General features: G+C 43.4%; 1 protein-coding gene and 1 long non-coding RNA gene across 4 annotated transcripts in view; one reads left to right on the forward strand and one right to left on the reverse strand.

The window, feature by feature from the left end:
- Positions 1 to 4,183, forward strand: part of LOC148135135 (uncharacterized) — a 46,828-nt gene extending 42,645 nt beyond the window's left edge. For all 3 annotated transcript variants that reach the window (XR_015755419.1, XR_015755417.1, XR_015755418.1), the window contains exon 6: positions 3,714 to 4,183. This is a non-coding gene — a long non-coding RNA (uncharacterized LOC148135135). The remainder of the gene's footprint in view (positions 1 to 3,713) is intronic.
- The window catches only part of LOC148135134 (uncharacterized), a 790,442-nt gene that overhangs the window by 305,369 nt on the left and 473,023 nt on the right, over positions 1 to 12,050 (reverse strand). The window lies entirely within an intron of this gene.

Here is a 12,050-nt window from a genome sequence, read left to right on the forward strand (position 1 = left end):
AGTTCATTCTCGATCATGGATTCTAATCCATTGACATTGTCACGTCGGTTCCAGCACCGTGGGGAAATACTGGAAATATGATGAATGTAATGTAGGTTTCAGTTATTAAGCTGTAAAAAGTGCAGAACAATTTACAAGGATGTTGCCAGGGCTCAGGGGTCTGAGTTATAGGGAGAGGTTGGACAAGTGAGGATTTAATGTTTAGAGCAGAGGAAACTGAGGGGGCTCTTTTCTAGAAGTGTATAAGACCATGAGAGGCATGGATAAGGTGAATGCACTCAGTCTTTGTCCCAGGAACTCAAGGATTGGACGGCTTGATTGGATCAGTTTAAGGTTAGAGGAGAAAGAATAAAAGGGAAGCTGAGGGGCAACTGTTTTACACAGAGGGTGGTATGTATATGGAATGAGCTGCCAGTGGAAGTGGTTCAGGCAGGAACACTCACAACAGGTAAAAGACATTTGGACAAATACATGGATTGGAAAGGGTCAGAAGCAAATGGGCCAAATGCAGGGAAATGGGGTTAGTGTGGATGGACATTCTGGTCGGCATGGGCCAGTTTGGGCCAAAGGGCCTGTCTCTGCTGTAGGCTTCTATGACTCTGAGTGCATTTGCTATTTCTCCCATTAACTCTGTTGGTATCCTGGGATGTATTCCATCAGGGCAATGAGACTTGTGTACCTTTAGCTCCATTAGCTTGCCCAGCTCTAACTCTTTCACGATAATGGTTATTATCTAGGCCCTCACCTTCCTCAGTCTCCTTATCAATTACTGGCATGTTCTTCGTATCCTCCACTGTGAAGACTGACTGCTGTGTACTCATATTCCTGAACCCTGCTGGATAGGAATAACTAGGTACAGAACTCTGAGAGGTCTTCTTTGAGTCTTTATTGATGAGACATTGCAGTTCCCTGGATAGTGTACATGCAGAACACCTCCAGGCAGCATCAGGTAACTCCCCGCCTGTCCGATGTGCCACTCCCATTCTTATACCTTTGTGGTTTGGGACTTTGAATAGAGACTGTCTCTCAGTATTATCTCCATGGCAACGGCAGTTAGAAAGTCGAGTTCAGCTCAACACTTTGTGGTTAAACCACACACACCTCCCCCACGCCCCCGTGGCTCCCTCAAGTATCTGACAGGTGCTTCAGTTTCAGTGGGGTATCTATCAGGATTCTCATGTGGAGGAGCTGGGGTTGGGGTGCGGTGAACAAACTTATAAATCACACAACACCAGGTTATAGTCCAACAGGTTTATTTGGAAGAACAAGCTTTTGGAGTGTGCTGTGATTTGTAACTTGATCAGGATTATCTCTATGGTAACAGTTAAGTGCTTCAACAATTACAGAGGCCATATGTTCCCCACACAATAGGTTCCCCTCGAGCAGTGTAAACTGCTATTCTGGCCCTGGGGATAGGTATTAATCACTTTTCTCCCCCAATCCCATCTAGCTTTCTGTTGATCTTTAAAGTTTTTCTAATCTCCTTGGTCTTTGGCAATTTGTATGCATTTTATTTCAGTTTGATAGCCTCTCTTATTTCGTGGGTAAAAGCAATGACTGCAGATGCTGGAAACCAGATTCTGGATCAATGGTGCTGGAAGAGCACAGCAATTCAGGCAGCATCGAGGAGCTTCAGCAAAATCGACGTTTCGGGCAAAAGCCCTTCATCAGGAATCATGAATGGCTTTTGCCCGAAACGTCGATTTTGCTGAAGCTTCTCTTATTTCCTGAGCCACCCATGGCAGATTATTCCTTTTCCTACAGTCCTTCTTTTTCCCTGATATATACTTTTGCTGAGCACTTCAAAAAATTGCTTTGATATTCCCCCACAGTCCGTCAACTTTCCCACCGTAAAGTCTTTGTTTCCAGTCTACATTAGCCAACTCCTGCCTCATCCTATTGTAGTCTCCTTTTGTTTAAGCACAGGATCTTGGGAGCGGATCTAATCTTCCAGCTTTCCATCTGTGTTCTAAGTTCAATCAGACTTATCAGAAGTCTTTTATCAGATTACGAGGGGAGGCGATGTTTCCTGGGTGTTTTGGTTTTCATTGTCAGTGACCTTGGCTTTGTAATAAAGTACAGGATAGATATTCACAACAGCGTACTCTGGACGCTGCAAATGTACGACGCAATCTAAAACCATAAATCACTGTCTCCCCTCAGTTTAAAATTGCAAAATCATTATCTCCTACATATTTCCTCACTATCTAAGCTTGGAATGCTAATCCACCTGACTATCTGTCATTTTCCGAAAATCTCCTTTGGTGAAGGTGGTGATTTTTGGATTCAGCTTTCCAGTTATTACCATAAGAAGATAAGCACTGGGCACTGGAGAACCAGCCCCACCATTTATAACGGTGATGATTGAGCTCAAATCGGTCTCAGCTGGATTTTCCCGCCTGCTCTCTCTCACCCTTCATCTCATTGCAAATTCAACGTCTGTATCTCTTCATTAAATTGGCTCATTGTCCTGGCATCCACTGCATTTTGAGTAGGGAATTCCACAGATTCACAACACATCGAGAGAAGTACATTCTTCCTCATGAGAATAGAATAGAGTCTCTATAGTGCAGAAACAGAGTATTCATCCATCGAGTCCACACCAACCCTATGATGAACATCCCATTCAGACCCACCCGTTCCCTGTAACATTGCATTTCCCAGGGCTAATTCTCTAACCGGCACGTGCATGGACACTGGCAGCAATTTAGCATGGGCAATCCACCTAACCTGCGCATCTTTGGACTGTGTGAGGAAATTGGAGAACTGCACGAAACCATGCAAACATGGGGAGAATGTGTAAACTCCACACAGTCGCCTAAGGTCCCTGACGCTGTGAGGCAGCAGTGCTAGCCACTGAGCCACCTCTTCTTCAAGCCTACTGCGCCTTAATAAACTCCCTATCCCCCAATTGGCTGAATCTATGTTCCTTACGTCAGAAATCAGGTTGTCTAAGCGGATGTCTCAGTAAATCCAAGTGACAGCCCACATGTCCCATGTGTCTGAATGGGAATCCAATACACAACATCCTCCACCCCACACTTTTCATTCATGTTCCAGAGACAGGTCTCCAGTGCCTGCATGAGGACTACAACTCCCAAATTCCGAGGCAGGGACCACGCGCCTGTGGGGAAACCTGGCACTGCACATGTACAGAATGTGGGTGAGTTTTGGAACATGTGCTTTGGGGTAACTAGTGGAAAGTATTTCACACTGTGATTGTCTGGAGGAGGAACGTATTTGCTTGTAGTATTGATCTGTTGGAGGATCAAAGTGTCACCACACCTACATGGGACCAAGTTACATTCCCAACTTGTCATAACACTGGAATCAACCAATGAGAAACAAAGGATGTGACCCATTCTCCCAGACTGCAGCTTCCTGTTCTGTCCAGGATCTGCCACCTCCCTTTCTGTTTGCTTTTGTTTCATTCTGCTGTTACATTATTGACTTGCAGCAACTGAGGGAAAGGAAGTGAACCCAGAAAGGGTGCAGAGTCTAACCAGGACGGGAAGTGGGGGCATAGACCTGTTTATCAACAATTCCATGAGAATGGGGAGGGTGTACATTAGGGGGTAGTAGAGTCAGAATGGTGGGAGAGAGTAAGAGAGCTGGAGGGTTACAGCTTTGGGGGAAGAAAGGGGAAAAAATATTCCAGAGAAACTAGAATCGTCTGCTCTGAATTTCTAACCTGTACATATTCCTTTATACAGGGTGCGAGATGGTGAAGATTTGCAGACTGAAACCTCAAAATCATGTGCCGATCGTGATTAAGTTAAACAACATTTGAAGAACCAAAGATAGAGAATCACTCAGCCAAAATTCTGCACACTCTCCTCACAGCATTGTCGATCTCTCTACACCAAATGGACTGCGAATGGGTCAAAAGAGCAGCTCACTACCATCTTCTCAAGGGTAACGAGAGATGGGGAATAAATGCTGGCTGAGCCAGTGATGCCCATATCCTGGAAATGGTTTCTATCTCTAGTTGCTGAAACCCAGTTGATGTTACTGCAGGATGAGGAGGGATGCTGAGTGCATCCTCCAGGAGGCAGCACCATCACATTAACCCTGCCTACACCCACACAGTAACACAGCAACGTCACTGAAAGGAGAAAGTGAGGTCTGCAGATGCTGGAGATCAAAGTTGAAACTTTCTTGCTGGAACAGCACAGCAGGTCAGGCAGCATCCAGGGAACAGGAGATTCGACGTTTCGGGCACAGGCCCTTCTTCAGGAATGAGCCTGTGCTCATTCCTGAAGAAGGGCCTGTGCCTGAAACGTCGAATCTCCTGTTCCCTGGATGCTGCCTGACCTGCTGTGCTGTTCCAGCAATAAAGTTTCAACGTCACTGAAACAAAAGGCAGTGAAACCAAAGAAGGACTTCGATATAGTTCTTCGAGGTAAAGTCATGAAAGGGGATTGGAGCACAGCAGGAACAGGAGACTGAGCTGGATGGTCAGCTGCTTCCCACTGAATGGTGGAGCAGGATTGAAAGGCTGAATGGTCTCCTCCTGCTGCTATCTCCCAGATATGTATATAGCCATGGAGCCCGGGTAGGAAGGAGTCGGCAGGGGTTCTCCAGGAGATTGCACCTCCCCATCAGTTTTCAGTGAGGGATGGTTTGATGGATTTTATTTAACATTTATCTTTAACACAAGGTTTGTAAATTTTGGTTTTAAAATGTTGTAAAAGGTTTTTGCACAACAAATAAAATTAAAGAAAATAACGTAAACTGTCTGACTATAACAGTTTTAAAACTTTCAACCTTTGTAAAACAAAATCCTGTCTATTCCCGGATACTATCACTTTCCAGCTACTCAAAATCCAGGGAAATATTCCCTCCCTGTCTGAACCTTTGGTTTGATTTAACTGCTTTTCAGTTCTCGTTCTATGAGCTGTGAAGCGTTCTTTTTCCCCATTTCTCCGACCCATAAATGTGATCACAGCAACCTTCCCACCATCAAAATCATCATTACGCCATTTTGCTTTTGGTTAACATATAATCACCAGCAGTGCAAAAGTGAGGACTGCAGATACTTTAACCAGAGCCTAGATTAGAGGGGTGCTGGAAAACGGCTTTTGCCAAAACGTTGATTTTCCAGCTCCTCGGATCCTGCCTGACCTGCTGTGCTTTTCCAGCACCACTCTAATCTAGACACATGATCACCAGCAGTAAACCATTTGTGTAACCAATTGAATATTTCCAAACAAAGCCCATTATGGGCCAAGCAAACCATTATAAGTGACAGAGTGAGAAGGGACTAAATCAAAGTAGAGTTGTGGGGAGGGGGCAGTGGTGGAGATGAAGCACTATCCCCTGCGGTGCCCACCTCTATCGAAAGGCATCGAGAGTATTGATACACACCACATGCTCCTTCTCCAAGGACACCTGCTGTGTAGCCTTTATCCTCAATCATGGAATAAAATCCCTGCAGTGTGGAAGAAGAGCATTGGCCCATCAAACCCCAGCGACCATCCGAAGAACATCACACCCAGAGCACTCTATCACTGTAACACTGCATTTCCCATGGCTGATCCACCGAGTCTGCACAATCCTGGATCCTGTGGACAATTTAGCACAACTGATCCACCTGACCTGTACATCTTTGGACTGTGGGAGGAAACCAGAGCACCTGGAGGGGACCCACACTAACATGGGGAGAATATGGGAACTCCACACCGGCTGTTGGACAAGGCTGGACTCCGGCCGTTGGACAAGGCTGGACTCCAACTTTGTACCTGATGCTGTGAAGCAGCAGTGCTACAGTCACAATTTAAATCAAAACATATGATCCCTGTTTATTGTCACATTGCTGTTTGTGGAGACTGACTACCCAAGGAGACATCCTCAGGTTCAGAAAGTGGCAAAATAAATTCAATCAACTCCAGCCCAGTTAATGTGGTTAACAACAACATCAATATTCCAACAGTGTCATCATGAACAAGGCCCTGTCCTGACTCTGATGGACAGTAACATCAGAATCAGAGTCCTGCAGTCCACACGGAGCAGGTGGATGACCACTTCCCTGTGTGCACTCACTGGTCACTCAATCGTGTTAAAGATGCAGCAAATCCCTTGCAAACAGAGGGGTGAACAGCTCCTACCCAGTGTGAACCCGCTGGGGTCTCAGGGGATGGGATGAATGACTGAATCCCCTCTCCCACACTGAGCATCTGAATGAGCTGTCCCCTGTGTGGGCTCACTGGGGTCTCGGGGTGGGGGGGGGGAGGATGAATCACTGAATCCTCTCTCACACACTGAGCATCTGAATGGCCTCTCTCCTGTGTGGGCTCATTGGGGACTCCACAGGTGCTGCATTTGAGTGAATCTCCCCCCACACTGGGGACAAGTGAATGATCTTTCCCCAGAGTGAGCTCGCTGGTGTTTAAGTAGGTCAGAGGACTGAGTGAATGCTTTCCCACACACTGAGCAGGTGAATGGCCTCACCCCGGTGGGAATGCACTAATGTCTCCGCAGGTGAGAGATTTGAATGAATCCTTTCTCACACATGGAGCAGGTGAAGGGTCTAAATCCACTGTGCTATGTCTGGTGCCTCAGCAGATTGTAAGATCGAGTAAATCCCTTCCCATACGTGGGTCAGGTGAATGGCCTCTCCACAGTGTGACTGTGTTGCTGAGTATCCCACTGGGAGGGTTAAGTGAATTCCTTATTCTAATTGAGCCCGCCCTCCTGTTTCTCTCAGTTATTATTGACAATCTCACACCAGAACCTGTTCCAGAGAGTGTTCCAGAATAGGCAGAATGGTCAGCTGCAGCTGGTCACCTGACCGGTCACTGGTCCTGAAAGGTTCACTCTCCACAGATGCTGCCAGATCTGCTGAATTTTTCCAGCAATTTCTGTTTTTTTTTCTGATTTCCCAGCACTTGCAGATGTTTAGTTTTCCAACACTCATCTTGTCTGTTGCAGAGGAGTTTATTGATGAAATTAGAGTGTTTTGAAAATTGTACGTTAGGTACACCAGCTATGATCATCATGAATGGCAGAGCAAAGTTGAGGGGCTGAATGGCATCCTCCTGTTCCAATGAAAGTTATCCATCGTCAGCTTGTGGTAACATTTGCCCTCACTGCTCACTTCATCTCCATGTCGAACACATTGTTACTGACTGAACAAACCTCCTGTGTTTGAAATAAACTTGCTAATGTTCAGTGGTCCCTCTCCTGCCACCCGGGTTTAACTCTCATCATGGAATGCTGTCTTGTATTACTGCGGGAATGCCCACAAGGACTAATCCTGGAGTCTGTATCCCCTGGGATCCACAATCACCGTTTATTTCCTTCTTCCTCTCTCATTCTGGCTATTGAACTCTCGGTTTCAATCCTTTCTCCTGTCATGCTCTTCAACATGTCCATGTGGGTGGACGAGATGCAGCTGGGATTTAATGAAGGGAAGTGGGGATTAGGCGGAAGTACGAGGAGAGCTGACAGCAAATATAGTTCTCATTGTACCGGCAGAGTTTCTCCGTGACCCAGTGAGTGGTGAGGCACCTGAGTTTGTGGGCGGAGACAGATTCAATCAGGGATTTGGTAAGACACTCAGACATTCACCTGTCCATCTGATTGTTAACTCAGACTGACTGAAAGAAAGATGCACATTTAGACAGCACCTTTGATGATCTGGGGCAATGAAACAAGCTTCCAACCCAATGATTTCAACCTCAAATCTCTGAAAACACAGACACAAAGCTTTCTACTTGTAACAGGTTGTCTCTGAGCCTCCTCTTTTCTTGAAAAAAGTGTTCAGCCTTTCCTGGTGATTATAACCACTATGTTCCTGTAAGATTTGTGACTGAACCTTTATTTTCCTCTTCCTTGTGAGTGATGAAAGTAGCAGAAACATTTCCTGACCTGTGAGGGGTTTTGGTTGGAGTATTTATATTTACAAATCCATTCCCACCCTCACATTCAGTGTGAAATTGATGTAAAACTGAAGGAAATGAGTGAGTGAGCACCCACAGAATCATATGTATGAGTTGAATGAACCTGGCATGAGGAAAACATGACAATAATCACAACTAGTTAGAATCACAGAATCCAGTGGGTGCAGAAAGAGTCTATTCGGCCTATCGAGTCTGCAATGACCTACTCACCCACCCTACCCCCATAATCCCACATTACCCATGGCTAGCCCAACCCACCTAAATTGCACACTGCGGCCATGTTAGCATAGCCAATCCAGTAACGTTACACATCTGTGGGAGGGTCACAAATTACATCCAAATGCTGGGAATTGTGGATGAAGGCTCACAAATACTTGACTCTGACACAAATGCTCTGCTTTTCAAAATAAAATCTGGGGGATACTGCAACCGGAAAAAATTCTGATTATCTCAGGAGGAAAAGAATTCAAAACTCGCGCCATTGACCCAGGGGGGCGCAGTGAAAGTTACAGAGGTCTGGGAACCATCAGAAATGTAACAGGTTGTGAGCAAGGTGGGGGTGAGACAAGGACAAAAAGACAGTCTGTCACACGGGGGATGGCAGGAGAAATTAAATGGCAGAAATGGTAGTCCCTCAAGGCCACGGGGAATGGAGTTTGAGCTGGGAAAAAAAACAAGGAAAGGTGTGCAGCTGCCAAAGAAATATGTTAAAAAACAGATTATAAAAGCATAGAGGGCAGAGTTCAGTCTGAAATTTTTACTCTCAATGGTGAGTACAAGAAGCTGTAAAGCCTGGGGAGTTCTATTACAGTCAACATATACCCAGGATTGGCCAAGTGTGCTGTAACTTTCTGATATTTTTTTTTCTGACATTTGTAGTTCAAGTCTGATGACGATAGTAACTTTTCAAATTGGACTGGAGTTTAATATTCTGGAGAAATGTCAAATAAATCACATTAATCACATTCTGCAGATCTTAGTCCATAACCCTGCATGTTCCAGCATTTCAGTTACATCCATGTCCTGCTGGTTGGACAGGACATACAGAGATGGTGACGATGGTGTCTAGGACATTGTAAGCTATAATTCTGTGCGTATGACTGTGTCAGCTTGTTGCTTGACTCGTCTGCGTTCCAGCTCACCCAATAAGATGTTGGCAGGGTGAGACACTACAGTTGGAGCTCCTCTGCTCGCCAGTTCCTTTCCTTTCTGCTTTTTAAAAAAAATATTTCTCTCTCACTCTCCCATTTGCAGACTCTGACGCAAGTGTCTCAACCTTGAATCATGACAATTAAAAAAAAAACATGTCTCTACAAGAAAACCAATGGAGGAAAATATATTATTCTTGCATCAACTGCATTTTTAAACAAAAACAATCCTGTTCAATAAGCACTGTCTCATTTTTTCCTTCAATTCTATCAAGCGAGCTATTATATTTTGTCCCTCAGTTTACCGATCTTAATAAATATCCAATCAATTTCAGAGTAACATGCTGACAAAGTATAGAACCAATTTACCTGTTTAGGTTTTAGCATTAGTTATCAAGTCATTACCATTACAATAATTGCATAATAATTGGTCTGGGTAACAAGTATACTGAGGTTCACAATTTAATTTATTGACTGTTTGAAAAATGGTACGATATATCCTTTTTTCAGGAATCTAAGAGTAATTGTTAAGGCATTTGCATGACAATAATTATAGTATGCTTTAGTTTAGTCTTGCTAACAACTACAGTGAAGTTTATATTTGAATTTAATCCAATATTCCCTAGTACCTATACAGTAATATAAAAATCCATTTTATTTCCAATCAACACACCTACAAAAGAATCCATTATTTCTGATGCAACGCGCACTGTTAAAAATATGACTTTTCCTCGTTTGAATGATTTGTGTAATCCCAGCCTTATAAATTTAGAAAAACCTAATTGCTTTCCCTGCAACAATTCCTGTTCATTTTTGCAGATAGCACAGTCAAATAGCAAGATGAAATTTATCATTATTCTTAAGTATGCTAATAGAATTTTGAAAATCTATATGTTGCTAATATATAATAATTGTTCATTTCGGTCCATAGAATATAGAACAGTACAGCACAGTCAGGGCCCTTTGGCCACGATGTTGTTCCGACCTTTTATCCAACTCTAAGATCAAACTAACCAACATGCCCTTCATTTACTATCATCCATGTGCCTATCCAAGAGTCGCTTAGATGTCCCTGATGGATCTGAGTCTACTACCACCACTGGCAGTGCATTCCACACACCCACCACTATCTATAAAGAAACTGTCTCTGACATCTCCCCACAACTTCCCCCATTCATCTTAAAATTATGCCACTTTGTGGGGAAAAGTCTTTCATTGTCCACTCTACCCATCTCTCTCATCATCTTACACAAAGCTATCAAGTAAACTATCATCCTCTTTCACTGCAATGAACAAAGTCCCAGCTCTGTCAACCTTTATTCATAAGACATGCCTTCCAGTCCAGGCAACATCTTGATAAATCTCATCTGCACCTTCTCTAAAGCTTTTGCATCCTATGTCTAATGAGGTGATCAGAACAGAACACAATATTCCAAGTGTAGTCTCACCAGGGATCCATCGAGCTGCAGCATAACCTCGTGGCTCTTAAACTCAATCTCCCTGCTAATGAAAGCCAACACAGTATGCACCATCTTAATAACCCTATCACCTTGGATGTCAGCTATGAGGGATGTATGGACGTGCACCCCACGATCCCTCTGTTCCACCATATTGTCAAGAATCCTGCATTTAATCTGAAAATATGCATTCAAATTTGATATTCCAAAATGAATAACTTCACAAATCACAAAGAACCGAGGTCCCAAAACTAATCCCTTCAGAACACTATTGGTCACCGTGCTCCAAGCTGAAAACTATCCATTTAGTCTCACCCTGTCTTCTATGGGTCAGCCAATTTATTATCTAACCAGGCGGGTTTCCCTATATCCCATGCCTCATTACTTTCTAAATGAGCCTACCATGGGGAACCATATCAAACACCTTGCTAAAGTCCTTATACACCACATCCACTACTCTGTCCTCATCAATGTGTTTGCCACAACCTCAAATAATTCAATGAGGCTTGTGAGGCATAACCTGCCGCTCACAAAGCCATGCTGACCATTTCTAATCAATCTATGCTTTTCCAAATAATCATAAATCCTGTCTCTCAGAATTCTCTCCAAACATTTGCCCACAACTGATGTAAGACTGACTCATCAATGATTCCCAGGATTATCTCAATTGCCTTTCTTGAATAAGGGAATAACATTTGCCACCCTCCAATCATCTGGTATGACTCCAGTGGACAGTGAGGATGCAAAGATCATTGCCAAAACACAGTAATCACTTGCCTCCCTTCTCATAACAACCTAAGTTATATCCTTTCTGGCCCAGGGGACTTATCTATCCCCATGATTTTTAAATATTTTCGGCACATTCTCCGCCTTAGCATCAACCTGTTCGACCACATCAGCCTGTTTCACGTTGTCCTCACAAGGAACGAGGTCCCACTCACTCGTGAATACTGAAGCAAAGTACTCATTAAGGACCTCCCCTACCTCCTCTGACTCCTGGCACAAGTTTGCTTCACTATAAGGGGTATAAATGTGGAATTATGTCTCAGCACTGAATTAATGTAAAGATATTGCAGTGTACAATCACTTGACTACTTTGAATATTGAACTGTATTTTAACTGAGAGAACACAGTTGAATTGATTTGATTATAGTTCACTTCATGCTAACATTTATTGTATTTTGAACCACAATAAGAGTCTCCTTTTTACATATATGAAACTTACTTAAATTAATCACACGTTTATGTGAAGAAAATAGAATTAACATCTGCTTGTTCCTTCCTTTATCAATGCCTGTTCATTTTGAAATTGTGGAAGTTGTACATTGTTGAAAGGAAGGGAACTTGTCTTCGGCTGAATATTCACATTGAATGACTGATGCATTTTTAAAATTAAAGTACAATGATCACGCTTTAAATTTGTCAATGTGTCTATGAAAGAATTTTCTTGAGATTTGTCAATGTGTCTATGAAAGAATTGTCTTGAGATTCCTCTTCATTTAAGACTATCATTCATTTATTCTATTGTTATTGTAAAATATTGT

Source organism: Chiloscyllium plagiosum, unplaced genomic scaffold (assembly GCF_037043375.1).
Source record: "Chiloscyllium plagiosum isolate Xiang-an unplaced genomic scaffold, Cpla_swu_hap1 HiC_scaffold_51, whole genome shotgun sequence".
In the NCBI taxonomy this organism is placed as follows: domain Eukaryota; kingdom Metazoa; phylum Chordata; class Chondrichthyes; order Orectolobiformes; family Hemiscylliidae; genus Chiloscyllium; species Chiloscyllium plagiosum.